This window comes from Aquarana catesbeiana, linkage group LG08, assembly GCF_042186555.1.
Source record: "Aquarana catesbeiana isolate 2022-GZ linkage group LG08, ASM4218655v1, whole genome shotgun sequence".
Classification (NCBI taxonomy): Eukaryota; Metazoa; Chordata; class Amphibia; order Anura; family Ranidae; genus Aquarana; species Aquarana catesbeiana.
Window position 1 is genome coordinate 262,820,204 of NC_133331.1, and position 18,475 is coordinate 262,838,678.

Below are 18,475 nucleotides of genomic sequence, written 5' to 3' on the forward strand. Positions count from 1 at the left end.
TACTAAATCCGAGGCGGAACTCTGTTGGGCGCCCTAATCCCCTTTCTCCTATGCTCTGATAGGGCGACCCCCTGTCCACTTCATGAGTCCCTGACTCCCTCTCCCTGCCATCCTCTCTTTATTGTGTTTTTCTAAACCTTTCACTTTCCCCTATTCCCCCATCCACCCCCCCAATCCCCCCCCCCTTCCACTCAGAAGCCCCTCATACCGTTGTGTGCTATTTTCTCTGCTATTTTACTATTTATTTCCTCTAAATTTTACTCCTGTTGTCTGTTCCTTTGATTTAATTGCCATTGCTGATCAGCTCGTACTGTTGTTAACTCTTGTCTATTTGCAGTTTTCTCCTTTTCTGGGAATGGAAGTGGGATTTCTAGATTAATGCAGAATTCCGGTATTTCCTCAACAAATCTTAGCTTCGCACTTCCGTTTTTCTTCGCTATTAGGCATGCTGGAAATCCCCAATTATATTTAATTTCTTGTTCACGCAGAATTCCTAATAGAGGTTTTAGTGTCCATCGTCTTTTCAGCGTTTCCTGGGACACATCTTGAAATATTTGTAATTTAGTTTCCGCATACTCAATTTGTGTTTTCTTCTTTAAGTTTATCCAGATCTGTTTCTTTTCTTCCCATCTTTCAAAGCGTACTATTATGTCTCTGGGTGTTTCTGTTGAGCGCCTTTGGGATCTTTTTACTCGGTATACGCTTTCTATTCCTATTATGTTGGTCACATCTTTTCCTAAGATTGATTGAAGAAGTTGTTCATTTTTTCTATTAGATTTTCTGTTTGTTCTATTTCCGGTAAACCACGTATTCTCAGATTCTTCCTTTTATCTCTATTTTCTTGATCTTCAATTTTATAAGATTGTTCCTGTTGTTTCCTTTTTAATTTCTTTATTTCCCCTTCCAGTTCTTCTATCATTTTTTGGTGCAGATCTACTTTGGTCTCTACTTCTTCCACTCTATTTAGCATATGTCCCATGTCTTTATGTATTGTTGACATCTCTGCTTTTAGGGTTTTGTCTAGGGCTGCAAACATTTTTTCCATGTCCTGTTTTGTTGGCAGCTGTGGCCCTTGTTGTTCTTCCTCCTTTCCTCTATCTTCTTCCTCCATTTCTGGCTCCGTTCTAGATTCTGAAAGGTGGCTGGTTTCTGGTGATACTTTATTTTGGCTTCTTTTATCTTTATTGTCCTTCTCTTTTGTATCTGCTTGTCTGCCCTTTGACCCCACTTGCCTCTCTCCTTCTCCAGTTCCTTGCTGTATATACTTATTCATAGGGCCAGGGCTTGGGCCTAGGCTGGTCCTGGGTGATTTAGGCGTTACTCCCGCACTTCTTGTTATTTTCCCCTTCATATCAGTAATTAGGTTTGTATATTCTTCAAGGTCACTTTCCAGTAAACCTTTTTAAATGTAATCTCTTAATGGTGGCCGGATCTCCCAGCCTTCTTAATTAACCTTTATTTTGTGCTCCAATCTCACCCTCTCCGTTCACCAACTAGAGTCACTCAATTACAAAAAAGAAGGCTACAAGCCCCAGCGCCAACCAGACAAAAAAAAAAAAAAAAAAAGAAATACGTGTATATTCAGAGGTCTCCTCTTTTGCCACTACCTGGAGAGTTTGAACCACTTTACTCTTCACCTCCTTTTTCCTTCCCTCCCCCCCAGAATCTCAATTTATAACTAAGTGTAAAGATAAGAGTAAACCCGGCTTTCACAGGTGTGTCTCCACCCTGCATACCTATTCCAGCCCTCCACGGTATAATTCAAGTGTTCAGTAATAAACTTCAGATATTTGACGGTGTTGTCAGAAGTTTTAACAGTGTAATTCAGATGTTCCACAGAACAACTCAGGTGTTCATCAGACTGGTACAAGTGTTCAGCAGTGTTCAGCAGATTATTTCAGGTGTCTGACAATATAATTCAGCTATTCAACAGTACCATTTAGATGTTCAGCAATATCATTCAGGTATTTCTACATTAAGATTCAATAGTACAATTTAGGTATTTCAGCAGTATGACTCAAATATTTCAGCGGTACCGTCAGATATTCAGCAACCTAATTTAAAAGCTCCGCAGTGTATTTCATAAGTATTTTCATAAGCGCTCAGTAGCGTATCTCCTCTCTCCCCTTATATCTTATGTACCTGTACTGGTGGACAGCAAGCAAGGAGGGGAGAGAAAAGGGGCGAAAGAGAAAAGATAACAAAAAAAAAAAATGCATATGAAAGTAATTGGAAACCAAGCCGCCTGTTTTCCACTGATTCCAATCTCTTCCCCCTCTCTCCGTGTAGTATGTACTCTAAGTCTTTCTCTCTTATTTCTCTTATCTCTCCTCCTCTTTGCTTTATTCTATTGATATTCTCATTTGCCTATTCATAGCAAACATATAGCGGAGAGATCACAAACAAAAATCTACTTATCTTCCTTGTGTGTCCACTGAGATTTTCTCCAGGCTGGCGCTTACTGGTGTTTACAGACGCTGGCACTGCTGCTTCTATTATCTCTGGTATGTCCCCGAGATTCCGCTCTCCTGTCTTGATCTTTTTCTGCCATGAGTGAGTGCTTGTGTGCCTTCCAAAGCCTGCCTCTCGCTCTCCTCACCTCTCCGGCTCTCTCCTCCGGCCGCTCCCGGTGTACTTCGGACGACTCTTCCGCTTCCCCGCTGCTGCCCAGTCCCCTCTGTTCCTGAGCCAGCGGAGGGGGGTGTTTAAAGAACCACCAAGGTCGAGCCTCCTACCTCAGCACAACTGCCGCCGTTGCGCTCCCGTCTTTCCAATAGACCGTCCAATCCGTCTGGTCGGGAGACAGCAGGGGGGGGGAGACGTACATGCAGTCACAGAACCAAGCGCAAACCTCCAGCACTACTCAGATCAACGAGTGGTGAGTGGGGGCGGGGTGGGGAGGCTATCTACCTCCTCTCATCAGGTTCTTACCCATCTCAGCTGCAGGGAGAGGGTTCTCAGGATCCTCACGCTGAGCACAGGGCCATTACCAGGCTCCTCCCTCGGCGCGGTCGTTAAGTGGTTAATAAAGGAATTGTCAAAAACTGTCATTTGTGGTTTTTACTTTTTGACACTTTTTTTGGTAAATGGGTAGGGGTACAATGTACCCCATACCCATTCACATGGGGGGGCGGGATCTGGGGGCCCCCTTGTTAAAGAGGGCTTGCAGGTTCGGATAAGCCCCCTGCCCGCAGACCCCCACAACCAATGGCCAGGGTTGTGGGGACGAGGCCCTTGTCCCCATGAACATGGGGACAAGGTGCTTTGGAGGGGACCCACGGAAGTCAACAATGGACTGTACTTCATACTCCTCATGGTTTTCAACCTGTACAGGGTGAGGACGAGGCACCGAGGTGGTAAAGCGGTTGCAGAACATAGGTTTTAATAAGGAGACATGAAATATATTTGAGATACGCATACTAGAAGGAAGGTCTAATGCGTAAACCACTGGGTTAATCCTGTGAAGAATGCGGAAAGGCCCAATAAACCGAGGTGAGAACTTCAGAGAGGGAACATCGGGAAGTCGGAGGTTGCGAGATGACAGCCAGACCCTGTCCCCAGACCCTGGTAGGAAGGCGCAGGCAGGCGTCTGCGGTCAGCATGGAGTCTGTACCTATCATTAGCATGTTGCAAAGCCTCCTGGACTTATGCCCAAGTGGAACGAAGATCACAGAGATGCTCCTCTAACGCAGGAATACTATGCGGAACAAATGAGTCAGGCAACATGGGAGCTTTGAAACCATAGTTCACCATAAATGGGGACAATCGGGAAGCAGAGTTCAAGGCACTATTTAGAGCAAACTCCACCCACGGTAAGAGGTCTGACCAGTTCGTATGATGGTCAGAAATATAGCAACTTAGGAATTGCTCCAAGGACTGATTGGCTCGTTCTGTGGCCCCATTAGACTGCGGGTGAAGGAGGAGAAAGCAAGCTGAATTCCCAACTGTGCACAAAAGGCTCACCAGAACCAGGACAATAACTGACTACCCTGTCCGAGACAATCACTTTGGGTAGCCCATGTAAGCGAAAGATCTGAGCAAAAATGGAAGCCACAATGAAATCCATAGACAAGTGGGTCCAAGGCCTCTCTCCATTGGGTATGGGTTGTAGGAGGCCCACTGGAAGGTGTCGCGGAGTCTTACTCTGAGCACTCACAGAACAGGCAGCTAAGAAGGCAGTTAAATTAGCACATAGACTAGGCCACCAGAATTGTTGGGAAATGGCCCAAAAGAGTTGATTCTTCCCAGTGTGGCCAGCAGCCTTGGGAGAATGGTAAGTCTGGAGCACGGCAGTACGGAGACTCTCTGGGACAAAACAGCGGTCACAAGGTTTCTCAGGAGGAGCATGAACCTGAGCAGCAAGAATTTTGTCACCTAAAGGAGAAGTGAGACTGGTGCGAACCATAGCCAGAATACGATCAGGAGGAATCACAGGATCCGGAAACAACTCCATCTTGGAAGTGGAGGAAAATTGTTGTGACAAAGCGTCAGCCCTTACATTCTTAGTACTGGGTAAGAATGAGACAATGCAATTGAAACAAGACAAGAAAAGAGCCCATCGCGCCCTTCTGGAAGAGAGGCGTTTAGCCTCAGACAAGAATATGAGATTCTTATAGTCAGTAAGAATGAGAACCGGCACAGTGGTACCTTTGAGGAGATGTCTCCATTTTTTCAGGGCTAAAATGATCACGAACAGCTCTCTGTCACCAATCTCGTAATTGCACTCCGCAAGTGGCAATTTCTTGGAAAAGTAGCCACAAGGATGCATAGGTAGGATGTTGAGACAGAAGGGCGCCAACGCCAGTCTCAGAAGCATCAAACTTAAGGATAAAAGGTAACGTAGGATCGGGATGTGCCAACACAGGAGCAGAAACAAAGGCAGCCTTGAGACTCTCAAAGGCCTTAATGGACTCTGGAGACCAACACTGTGGGTTACCGTTCTTTCTGGTCATATCAGTTAGGGGCTTGACCAGAGACGAGAAGTTACAAATAAACTTCCAATAATAATTGGCAAAGCCAAGAAAATGCTGCAGAGGACGTAAACCCGTGGGTCAGGGCCACTGTAGGACTGCTGAAAGTTTCTCTGGGTCCATCAAAAAACCAGCAATGGAAATGACATAACCCAGGAATTTAACCTGTTCACGATGGAATTCGCACTTCTCCAATTTACAATAGAGATTGTTCTCTCTTAGTTTCTGAAGCACACAACAGGCATCTGTGTGGTGGCTCTCCAGGGACTTGGAAAATAAATAAATTCCTGGAAAACTGCCGGGGCATTACAAAAGGCCAAAAGGCATTACGAGGTACTCATAATGGCCTGTTCTGGTATTAAACGCAATTTTCCACTTGTCGCCCTCCTTAATCCTCATGAGATTGTATGCCCCTCTCAAATCAAGCTTCATAAAAACCGTTGCTCCCTTGAGGTGGTCAAATAACTCCATAATCAACAGAATCAGGCATTCGTAATTGTGAAACGATTGAGACCCCTATAATCAATACAAGGTCTCAGTTCACCACTCTTCTTCTTCACAAAGAAGAAACCAGCACCAGCAGGAGACGAGGATTTGCGGATGAAACCTCGAGAAAGTGCGTCTGCAACATACTCCTCCATGGCCCTATCCTCCAAGACCAACAAAGGGTAAACCCGGCCACAAGGGGGTATGGAACCAGGTAGAAGGTCAATTGTGCAATCATACGACCGGTGGGGAGGCAAACTACCAACTTGACCTTTGTCAAAGATATTGCTAAAATAGCGGTACTCCTCCAGCAGGGAGGAGAGTGAAGAGGTGCACAGGACCTTGGCTACCTTCTGGTGGCATCACTTACTGCATTGTGGTGACCAGGAGAGAACCTCAGCGTGGAGCCATTCAAAAGAGCAAGGATAACCAATAACCAGCGGAAACTTAGGTGAGAAAATAACGTGGAATTGGATTATCTGATAGTGAAGAGCCCCTACGGCCATGGTCAATGGAACAGTCTAACAGTCTCATGAGTCACATGGGCAGGCTGTAGAGGTCTCCCATCAACAGCCTCAATAGCAAGTGGAGTGTCATGCAGCTGCAGCGGAATCGAGTGCTTCGATACAAAGGCAGCATCAATGAACAGGCCTGCAGCCCTAGAGTCGATTAGAGCCTGTATCTCGACGGACGACTCAGCCCAAGAAAGGGTAACTGAGAAACAGGGGATTATCCTTCTGGATAACAGGGGACGAAACAACGCCACTTAAGGTCTGTCTGTGACAGGAACTCAAGGTTTGGGCGTTCCCTGGACGGGTAGGACAAGACTTCAAAAAGTGACCTGCCTGGCCACAATAAAGGCACAATCTCACCCTCTTCCTAAGGGTTCTCTCATCCGCAGGGAGACGCATGAAGCCTGAGTACATGGGCTCAAATACCATTTTAAAAGAAGCCGCAAACTCTGGGTGACTCAGGACAACAGCTTTTTGCGTCTCCCATAGTGGGTTAGCCCAGGCCAAGGCTCTCTCAGAAAGCAAAGATATCACAAAACCTACATTGCTTCTTTCTGTGGGAAACGCCTGGGGCAGCATCTCAAAGTATATCTCAACCTGGTTGGGAAACCCTCTGCATTGGACTGGATTGCCCCCAAATCGCTGGGGAAGCGGAACCGAACCAGACATACCTCTTTTATAGAGGTAATACTCGAGGCGGGTGCCTGCACAGAGACTGGAGCAGCATCAGCGATGGCCTGCAACACAGGTTGTACCAGCGCAGCCACAGCGGGGGAAATTCCAGGTGAGCCGTGCGACTCAGGAGTGTTTGTATCACCATGGCAAACTGATCCTGCTCATCCAATCTGGAAAAAATATTACCAACAAGTGGATTGACTGCATCTCCTGAATTCATGGCCTTCGCCTACTGTCAGAAACCATGAATCAGACTGAGACAGAAGTACAGTTAAATTACACTTATTATTATTATTATTATTAATAAACAAGAAGAAGGTAAACAGAGTAAACGTAGTCAAAACATAGCCAGAGTTCAGCAACCGTAACGGATAGTCAGACAAACCAAAATGTCAGGTAGCCAGAGATGAGCGTAGTAGAACAGCAAGCAGGATCTGGAGCCAGAAGGAATGTCAGCCAAGCAAGTCTTTAACAGGAACACATGAGAGCGTCTCTAGAGATGTGACCAAGGCGAAGGCAGAGATCATCTGGGCTGGACGGCTTAAGTAGGCAGGACTAACGAGCAGGATATCATCAACAGGTAAGTCACTGTGGAGAGAAAGGAGCTAGCAATTAGACGACAGCTGAGCGGCCAGCTTTGAGAAGGAAGTGTTGAGCCAAGCCCTGACAGGTTGGGTAAGGAGATGTGTGGTTGGGTGAGGAAAAATAGTAGGTCGTCAACGTATGCCGCAGTTTTACATTCTCTTTTGTTTACACGAAAGCTGTGTATTGTGGTCTCTAGGTTTAAAGTTCCGATGCGGGGTTCGAGGGTTAGTATAAAAAGGAGAGAGGAAAGGGGGCATCCCTGTCTGGTCCCATTGCGTATATTAATCAGGGCAAAGAAAATGTTGTTTGTTTTAATTTTAGCTTGGTGGTTTTGGTAAAAAGCTTGTATCCAACTTAGCATGTTATTTCCCAGGCCAATAAATGAGCAAGTTGAGAACATGTATTCCTATTAAAAATGTGGTCGAAGGCCTTTTTGGCATCTGTGGACAGTAGGAGGCCTTTGATTTTTAATTTTTTTGCATAGTGAATTACATTTAGTGTTTTGGTTATGTTATCCCTGGCTTATCTGCCTGGCATGAAGCCTACTTGTTCTGGTCCTATAATTTGAGAGAGCAGAGGTCTAGTATTTTTGCTAGTAATTTCAGGTCCACATTAAGTAGGGATATGGGTCTAAAATACAAGCATTCTGTATGGTCTTTGTCAGGTTTGTATAAGCAAAGTACTAATTGCATTCGTATTTCCTACGCGTTACGGAGTAAGATAAAAAAGCATCCAATTACTGCTCACAAGTAGACATGTGAGTATGTGAGCGGTAATTGAATGCTTTTTTATCTTTCATCAACTTTTTTTTTTCAGTATCTAATGGACGTATAATGCATATGCTTATATCTTTAATGATGGGAATAGTACCACTGGATTGGCGTAGGGCCAATGTGGTGCCTATATTTAAAAAGGAAACAAAGTCTTTACCAAGTACCTATAGACCTGTTAGTTTAACTTCTATAGTCGGGAAGATACTGGAGAGTTTAATGAAAGACCACATAGACAAGTTCTTGCTGGGGAAAAAAATATTTTTTTAGCAACAGACAGCATGGATTCATGAAAGACAAAAGTTGTCAAACAAACCTGATTTCTTTTTATGAGGAGGTAAGTAAAACCTTGGACAGAGGGGTGGCGGTGGACGTGGTATACTTGGATTTTGCAAAAGTGTAGAAATCGATATAATTATTAATATTATATCTGCGTATTAATTTGTCTAGTCCCTATCATTAGTTGGTCCATTAAACTCTGAGCACATGCTATTGTTAATATCACAATAATACCAGGTTAGCTATGAAACCAAACACACGGTGTGGATAGTAAAACAATATCTTATTTTTATTTCCCAACGAGTTAGGAAACTATCATAAAAGTACTAAAAGGGTATTACAATGTTACATAGCTTACAATCAGAACACACTATACTAACAGCACATCTCTACAACATATAACAACAATGAAATATCAAAGATACTTATCACACATGATTTCCTCTGCAGGTTCTGGATGATAAAGGGGTCTGGGCCTCATGGAATATAGGCCCAAGCCCTCGGTCAGAGCAAGGTCCCAAGATAGCAAAAGGGATGACCTTACAGCAGGCTTCCCAGCAGCCAAGAGAGAAAGATCAAAAGCCTGTATGTCCCTTACATTCAAACATAAACGCCCACTCGTAGCCACCCCCATTTGCCTTTTATAGAGGTATCATTTCAAATGTCTGCCCATTCTCCAGGAGGCATGCTTTATTGTCCCCCAGGGCCAGCGTCTCTATCAGCCCTGTGTCAAATCTCAATAGACATCTTTGCAGCAGTGGTCTCTTTGAAGCCTGTACTGTACTCGCACATGTCACAGCAGGTGGGCTTGAGCCAAGGCATTGTTCTTCTGATCACAAAGCTTTGATGTGTTTCATTCCTACCTGGCTGTGTCAAACAGGAAGTGAAATACCAGAAGTAAGATATTAAACCATGTTGCTTATCCAACATATTCCGCTTTGCGCCTAAAGGGCGCATATCACCCTTCTTCAGACACGGCTCCTATTGAACAGTCCATAACTGTTTCCTCCCCAACATGTGTTTCCAAGCCAGTACCTATAGAACAGTCTTTAACTGTCTTGTGTTTTCAACATGTGCAGAAACAGTCCCTATGGAACAGTCCATAAATGTCTTAACGCATGTTGCGCCTCTCAACATAGGCCTCAGAACCAGCTCCTGTGGAACAGTCCATAACGGTCCTAACGTACTGTGTTTTCCAACACGTGCCGCTTTGCTACTGGGTGACACACCAACATCATTCTTCCGTGACAGCTCCCATGTCACCATTCTGTATCTTCTTCTTTCTAACATCTTCATGAAGGGGTATAAAACAGGCAAGGGGTGTCCATACACTCATCATTCACCAGCACACATCCAGAGCAGCATCTTAACCAGCTTTCAGATATAGAGTCTCGAGGAGGGCCTGTTGCCCATATTACTAGCTTAAAATATACCTTTATCACACTATACCATGACATAAATCAACCCATTACCATAATATATACATATATACCTATGACCCATCAGATTTCGGGCATGTCAGCGGTATTGCAGGGCTCTGACTTGGCAGCAAAGTCTCTATCTTGTACACAGAGACCCTACCGTCACTTCGTTCCCCAGCTTGCATAGATAACTTTGTGACCCTTCTATATAAATATCAAGTTTAACAACACATATAAATCTGTAACAATGACAAAACCCACACAATTCCATCTCTGTGCCTGGGTTTCAAAGACCATGCCCAGGGTATACCATGCACCTCTACCTATGGTTAGGTTCAAAGAACCATCTAGTTCCATGACTAACGTTACATCGGCATTCTTTAGGACAAGGAAACAAACTCGTCTATGTCCCAAATAATACCCAGGTGCTTCCTTCCCAGCAATGATCCTTCCATCCCGAATACAGAATGAAATATCTTCCCAACATTTTTTTTGTTCACCACCATGTATTGACCTGGCATACAAAGGACATCATGGTCATGCTTCTGACCAAGGGAAGTATCAACCTGCCTCCATCTTCCAGCTTCTTTGGTCATATGTGGGAAATTAGCCTCAAACGCAAGAAGATAGAATCCCCAGTCAGTAAGCCCATTAATGCCACCAAATATACAGACTGAGTCTGCACTTCTGTACTTGAGATCATACAGCATAACACCTTTCACAATCCAAACTGGTATGGCCCATCCAGGCATTCGACCACCACTTTGGATCAGTGTAAGCGACGTGTTTGGCAAAGTCTTACTGAGCGGTGATGCTAACTCATAAGGCCTCTGTCCCTCATATGGAGACTGTACAATCAGCTCAATGCTGGTTGACACTTCCACCTGCCACTTCGTGCACGCAAGAGCCAATGACAGATTCCCGTCCTATACCATCACATTCTCTACCAACCTCTCAACATGGTTGACAAAATCTTGAGCCACTTTAACCTGGGTATATATGTGTGACTTTGTTGAATGTTATTAAGGATGCCACCAATCTCTGAGTAACAAAGCCCCGCTTATTCTCTGAAGCTATGGCTGCGAGTTTGTTCCTCAGGAGGCCGATGATCACCCCATTAACAACACCCATCCCAGCTCCTATTCCCCCAATATAGTGCTGAATACATCCCTCCTCTTTCGGGTTACTCCTCAGAAACACGCGCCCTGCATGAACCTCATTCCGTGTCCGCACATCTCTGGGAGCAAGTCACTGGTACAATGATTGCACTTGATTCAGTGTATACTCAGCACATATAGGGTAATAGGTTTTTATCAACCACTGTGAAATGTTGCAGCTCCATGTGGTGAAGGCATGTACCCTGGTAGCCAGTGTTTGTTCCCTTTATCTAACGGAGCGTGCTCCTTTGTGTATTCACTGGCCTTCCCTGTGCCGGGTTTCAACCTCTCAGGTGAGACATCAGCCAGGTGTATCTCCCCATACAAGGAAATTTTCACCCCATTGATGTGTCACCTGGCCAACCTCTAGTCTGGCCAATCGACACCTTATTATGTATAAGCGCCAGTCACCTGAGCACCTGCACCATATTACTTCCGTTATGTCAATACATGTCATACATTAAAAACCTTTTCTTCTTTCAATTCCTTCCTTCAACAAAAAAAACATATTTTACATTTCAGGTTCTGACAGATTGGATGTGTATATTCCTTCCCCAACCTCCAACCCATCGTACATGTATTAATAGCACGTTTGTATTTATCAGGAGTGAATCCGGCAAAAATGTCTCACAAGTGTCGTTGATAGGCACAGTCCTTCAGATTCAGGATTAGGATTAAATTGTCCATAAGCAAAAACAAGTATTAAACTGAATCTTTTTGTTTGTCCCTTCTCTCCTGATGTTTATCAGAACAAATTTGCAGTGTGATGCGGCACAGTCAAACTGCCAACCAGATGAACATCTGTCATCCCTGTTCCAGAGACCTCTCCAATCACGCTTCACCAGGACTCTGGAAGTGAAAAAAACAAGAGCAGAATCAAATTCTTATCCATAATATCTGCTCGCTTACTACGTTTACTTATAGTTCCTTCCTTGGAACCAGGAACTTAGTATTCCTGGTTTCTGCAACCCTGACCAACCTATCAAAACAACCATGACCTCTTTAGGCTGAACCCACTCTAAAATGGATCCCCCTGATATGATCAAAAAATTTTAAAACCCATGAACTTGAACGTTGCTTCCCAAAATTCAAAATTTTAAGCATTAAAAAGACAATGCATTATCTGTACTTTCAGACCTATGCACTAACCCCCCTTTCAGGTGGACAAAGCGTACACCTTGTAACTTTTTCCACCTGAATGAACATTAAACAAAGAGAGAAAAAAGAAGGAACTCTAGAAGCTAGAATGGCCTCCTACCCACAACTCTTGTCTTAAATCAACAAAATGTATTCAGCTGCAGGACATATCCCATGACCATCTATTCAGCTGCTAATTGACGGAATGGCCAATTGCCCCCCTTTCAGGTGGACTAAACAATAATTTCTCCACCTGAACAAACAAAAATAAAATGGATGACTAAACAAATACCAAAAATATTAAAAAATTAAAAAACTTAACAAAAAAATTAAAATTCTGGCCATTATTACACAAAAACAACATGACAAGACAACCACCATAAGACAATGACAAACACTCAACTTTTAACTAAAGACATCCATGGATTTTCCTCCTGAGAAGAGTAAGTGCTCATTTCCATCTGAAAGACAATTAGTTAATGGGAAAAACAAAAAAACAAAACATCTGTCCCAAGCCTTTTCCCATTAATTGTAATGTAGGGGAACATTTGCTATGTATAAGGTTTAGATGTGAGGGTCGTATATAAATAAAATACAGCAAGGAGCATCCATGCAGCTCACTAAGTGCTGCTAACATTGTTTTCCCCAGTGCTACATTTGAATAACCATGCAGCTACCTCCATTTTGACTCTACGTAACTGTTCCCCATATTGGCAATCTTCAGTCTGTAGTCTCCGCATTTGGGTCTTTAAAGGGAAATGGGTTTGATTACTATGGCCTCCATGCTTTGGGTTGCTACCCCATCGGGCAGAATACACTTCATAATGCCTTGGGGTCGTTTTGGGGTACTGCGATCTTCTTTTGATACCATTATTCGCCGCCCAACAATACGTAGTGATGTGACCCCCCCCCTTTTACACAAAAAACATTTGAGGGCTGGTCTCTCTGTATAGGCCCTTCCTTGAGCATACGACCGTGGAAACTCACATTGCTGGAAATTCTTACTATGCTTGGAATAAGCAGACTTTACACTTTCATCGTTTGAGAAGTCATCAGAAGTTTCAACTCCTGAATCACTTTCAAGCACAGTTATCGCACTTTTATTTACATCTCCACCATTGATTTCTGTCATAACAACATCACTTGCAGCAATAAGAGCATCTGTTTTTTCTGCATGCTCCACTTCTATTTTTGCTGAGCACTGCGCATGTGTGGGGGGTACCTCCACCATTGCACATTCATCTTTTGCATGTTTGGAGGACAACTCCGTTACGGCTGCCTGTGCACCCTGTAATTCTGGGGTTTCCTGCTCCATGCTAGCAATGTTATGGGCTTTACAAAATCTATGTCCATGCCTATTCCATTTAGAACATCTGAACTCTCTCTGCCTTCCTGTACCTCTGCTTATTATGGATACACCTGCCTTTGACCCATATTCCCTACCACTGGACTCTTGACAGAAGTCTCGCAGGATATTGACAAAATTTTGGTAGGATCTAGCATTCCTCAGAGCCATTCTAATGGCATAGCTTACATAACATTTATTGGCCATTGAGTATATGAAACTTGTATCATCCTCCAATAAGTCAGGACAGTTGAACACTTTCGTATACAATGTAAGATACTCACTGCAGAACAAAATTGGGTCATCTCCTCTCCTAAATCTCATTCGTTGTAAATCACTCATACCTTTATCACGACTGTCCACAATACGCTGCAACTCTTTCCTCCGCACCTCTGCATCTGCTAAGCTATCATTAACCTGTGCAAATAACTGGCCTGCCAAAGGTCCTGGTAGCCATGCTCTCAGAAGAGAACATGCATCCTCATTAGTCAAATGAAATCTAAGGACTAGAGCCTCAAATTTATTGGACAGACTCACTGGTGATTCCAGGGCATTAAATTCACCCAGAATCTGGCACAAAGTAAGTCTCTCTTGGATTGTAATCAAACTGTTATCCTGCTTCGAAGCTATGGGTGCAATAGCAGAATGTGTTTCATCACAGCCCTTCTCCTCATTGACTGTGCAGATATTGGCCAATTGGCACATTCCTTTCTTCTCATTGAGCGATACTGTACATTGCTCTTTAGTAAGAAGCTGGGAGTGTGCATTTGCTAACTTTCTTTCTAAAGACATAACCAACTCTTCCATCTCTGACAACTTTACTCACAATGACTCTAAAAGTTTGCTCTTCATATCACAGTCCATGCTGCACCTCTGCAGCTGTTTTTGTAGCTCACTGTTTCTTTCTGACAAATTGCCTGCTGTAGTCCGCAATTGATCCATCTCACTACTGGAGTCTGTTGCGATCTTTATAAGGTTTTCACTGATTTTCTCTATTTCCTCCCCGAGACGTCTCCTCTCTGCTTCCCACTTCCCCTCCATTTGCTCAGATATAAATTTAATTCTGAGCAACACTGCAATTTCATTTGCCAACCTTTCTTTTTTAACTTTCTTTTTTAGCTGTTTACCCAATCTGCTATTATGTTGTTGACATTGTGACAATAGAACGTTACACTGGCTTTTAAGAGGTTCATCTGCACATGAATGATAATTGGCAGCGTACTTTTTAACATATGTATACACCAGTTCCATTTCACAACCATACAATGCACACAATACACAATTCTATTTGTACTAATGTTCCAACAGTGCACTGAGTAACACACCAAACTTAATTATCGTTATCTCTTACAACTCACGAAAAAAAAAACTGAATCGCTCTTCTAGCATTCAATATTCTTCATTCATTACCACTTTTACCTGATATCATTCAAAATCATTAAACTTTTGCATATCCATAGAAAAGACCCACCACACTTACTGTGGCATTATCGGCTGCCTTGTATATGAGCACTCCTGTCCTGTAGGTTCTATGTGGCTTTTAGGATTACCACATGCTTACTGGGGAATATCCATTGATATGCTAATTAGCCTACCCCCCACTAAAGCTGGTCTAACCTGCTTTTACCAGAGTTGCTTACCATGCAAAGATAAACAAACAAAAAAAAAAACTGCTACAAAGCCATTTAAACCTAACAGTGACTTGTAGTTCTACAGCCTACCAGACGCAAGGCACATTCTAAGACACAAGGCAGATTCTCAATCAATGCCTTCCTTAGGTTGCAGGCCACATTCATCTCCTTTTGGAACAAAGCTATTTCACTCTCACATGGGTAAAAAAAAAAAAAAAAAAATGTATTTCTCCCACTTTTTCCTCAAAGATGTATGGTAATTCCTGTCAATCTCTAACCAAGGGTGATCAGCCCTTTTACTCGCCAGCACCTTTGGCTGGTTACAGGCCTAAAGCATATTAATAATACAAACGTTTAACATATATACATATATCATCCGAAGATCTCACCAGGTTCTACGCTTCCCTGATTAAATATTTCACAGAATCTTCATGACCATCCAAGCGTGGTTTCAGAATTCGCAAGCCAGCGCCAATCTTGTCCACACTAGAGATGATTTTGAGTTCTGGGTGTAGTTTAGGATTTATCCTTACAGGGAGTCAAGACAAAAATACATTAGGTTTTTGTGGATTCTGTGTAAAAATAAAATTCCACAGTCTGGGGTGCCAAATGTAGAAATCGATATAATTATTAATATTATATCTGCGTATTAATTTGTCTAGTCCCTATCATTAGTTGGTCCATTAAACTCTGAGCACATGCTATTGTTAATATCACAATAATACCAGGTTAGCTATGAAACCAAACACACGGTGTGGCTAGTAGGGATGAGCTTCGTGTTCGAGTCGAACCCATGTTCGACTCGAACATCGGCTGTTCGATCGTTCGCCGAATTGCGAACGTTATGGGCCGTTCGCGCTAAATTCGTGTGGCGCGTCACGGCCCATAATTCACTGCGGCATCGCAGTGCATTGCTGGCTGATGATTGGCCAAGCATGCACTATGACCCGCATGCTTGGCCAATCACAGCGCCGTCAGTAGAGAGAGCTGTAATTGGCCAAAGCCAGGGTGGCTTTGGCCAATTATGGCTCAGGGGATTTAGTACACACCCCACACTATATAAGGCCGCCTGCACGGCGGCCCTGTGTAGTGTGTGTTCCGGTGTGCTGAGAGATAGAGAGAGAGAGAGACAGTGTCATTTGATTTGAGTTAGATAGATTAGGCAGAACAGTCAGTCAGTTAGCTGCACTTACAGTGTATTGTGTATATATATGCATCCCAGGTGTTGCATATATATATATACACTGTATTCAGTTTAGCTAGATCCGTTCCTGTTATCTTCTATCTAGACTATTTACATTTAATGCAGTGCGTCCTGCTCACAGTGTTCAGCTAGATCCGTTCCTGCTATTTACATTTAGTGCAGTGCGTCCTGCTCACAATGTTCAGCTAGATCCGTTCCTGTTATCTTCTAGACTATTTTTATTTAGTGCAGTGCGTCCTGCTCACAGTGTTCAGCTAGATCCGTTCCTGCAATTTACATTTAGTGCAGTGCGTCCTGCTCACAGTGTTCAGCTAGATCCGTTCCTGCTATTTACATTTAGTGCAGTGCGTCCTTCTCACAGTGTTCAGCTAGATCCGTTCCTGCTATTTACATTTAGTGCAGTGCGTCCTGCTCACAGTGTTCAGCTAGATCCGTTCCTGCTATTTACATTTAGTGCAGTGCGTCCTGCTCACAGTGTTCAGCTAGATCCGTTCCTGTTATCTTCTAGACTATTTACATTTAGTGCAGTGCGTCCTGCTCACAGTGTTCAGCTAGATCCGTTCCTGCAATTTACATTTAGTGCAGTGCGTCCTGCTCACAGTGTTCAGCTAGATCCGTTCCTGCTATTTACATTTAGTGCAGTGCGTCCTGCTCACAGTGTTCAGCTAGATCCGTTCCTGCTATTTACATTTAGTGCAGTGCGTCCTGCTCACAGTGTTCAGCTAGATCCGTTCCTGCTATTTACATTTAGTGCAGTGCGTCCTGCGCACAGTGTTCAGCTAGAGCCGTTCCTGCTATTTACATTTAGTGCAGTGCGTCCTGCTCACAGTGTTCAGCTAGATCCGTTCCTGTTATCTTCTAGACTATTTACATTTAGTGCAGTGCGTCCTGCTCACAGTGTTCAGCTAGATCCGTTCCTGCTATTTACATTTAGTGCAGTGCGTCCTGCTCACAGTGTTCAGCTAGATCCGTTCCTGTTATCTTCTAGACTATTTACATTTAGTGCAGTGCGTCCTGCTCACAGTGTTCAGCTAGATCCGTTCCTGTTATCTTCTAGACTATTTACATTTAGTGCAGTGCGTCCTGCTCACAGTGTTCAGCTAGATCTGTTCCTGCTATTTACATTTAGTGCAGTGCGTCCTGCTCACAGTGTTCAGCTAGATCCGTTCCTGTTAAATTCCTACTGACCGGCAGGCTTGTCTGGTTACAGTATATAAAGCTACCTGAAGAAAATTACAGGTGTTCTATTTGATCCTATTAGTACCACGGTCAGGCAGCTAGACTATTTACATTTAGTACAGTGCGTCCTGCTCACAGTGTTCAGCTAGATCCGTTCCTGTTATCTTCCTACTGACAGGCAGGCTTGTCTGGTTACAGTATATAAAGCTACTTGAAGAAAATTACAGGTGTTCTATCCCAGCTTAGTGCAGCTACAGGCCATTAGTATGTCTGGAAGGCCAAGAAGGAGAGGCAGACAGTCACAAGCCAATAAGAGAGGGCAAGCAGGCTCTGTGTCTAGTGCTGGTCGTGGAGACGGTGCATCCTCATCAGCACGTGGCCATGGGACACGCTTGGCCTTTTTTTCGGCAGCTGGCCATGTTGAGCCGCAACATGCGGAAGACTTGGTCGAGTGGATGACCAAGCCGTCCTCATCCTCCTCATCCTCTCTCACCCATGCCCAGGGTGCTTTGTCTGGCAAAGCAGCGGCCTCTTCCCTCAGCTCAATGTCATCAGTGACTCCTTCCCTAGCTCCACCATGTCCTCATGAGGATTCCCTCGAACTGTTTGACCACAGTGTTGGGTACATGCTCCAGGAGGATGCCCAGCGTTTGGAAGGCTCTGATGACGATACTGAGCTCGATGAAGGCAGTAACATGAGCGCGGACAGAGGGGGTGCCCAAGAAGGACAGCAATCTGGCAGTCATGCTCCCCCTGCTGCAGCATACTGCCAGGTTTGCTCCAGTGATGAGGAGGGAGGGGATGATGAGGTCACTGACTCAACGTGGGTGCCTGATAGGAGAGAGGAGGAGGAGGAGGAGGAGGAGGAGGAGGCGGCAGCACATCACCAACGAGGCAGGATGCCCTCCAGGGGCCAGCCTAAGGGCAGCACATTGACTGCATCACACCCCAAAGCTCCACATGTGCAGGGCGCTGCAGTCTCTGCGCGTTATTCAAAAAGTTCTTTGGTGTGGGCCTTTTTTGAGACGAGTGCATCAGATCGCACCGCTGCTATTTGCAACATATGTCTCAAGCGTATCTCGCGTGGCCAAAATATCTCCCGCTTGGGTACCACATGCTTGACC

The 18,475-nt window shown here is 44.2% G+C and overlaps 1 pseudogene; it reads right to left on the reverse strand.

The window, feature by feature from the left end:
• Positions 1-257: 257 nt before the first annotated feature.
• On the reverse strand, positions 258-14,715 carry LOC141106734 (posterior protein-like; annotated as a pseudogene).
• Positions 14,716-18,475: the final 3,760 nt, after the last annotated feature.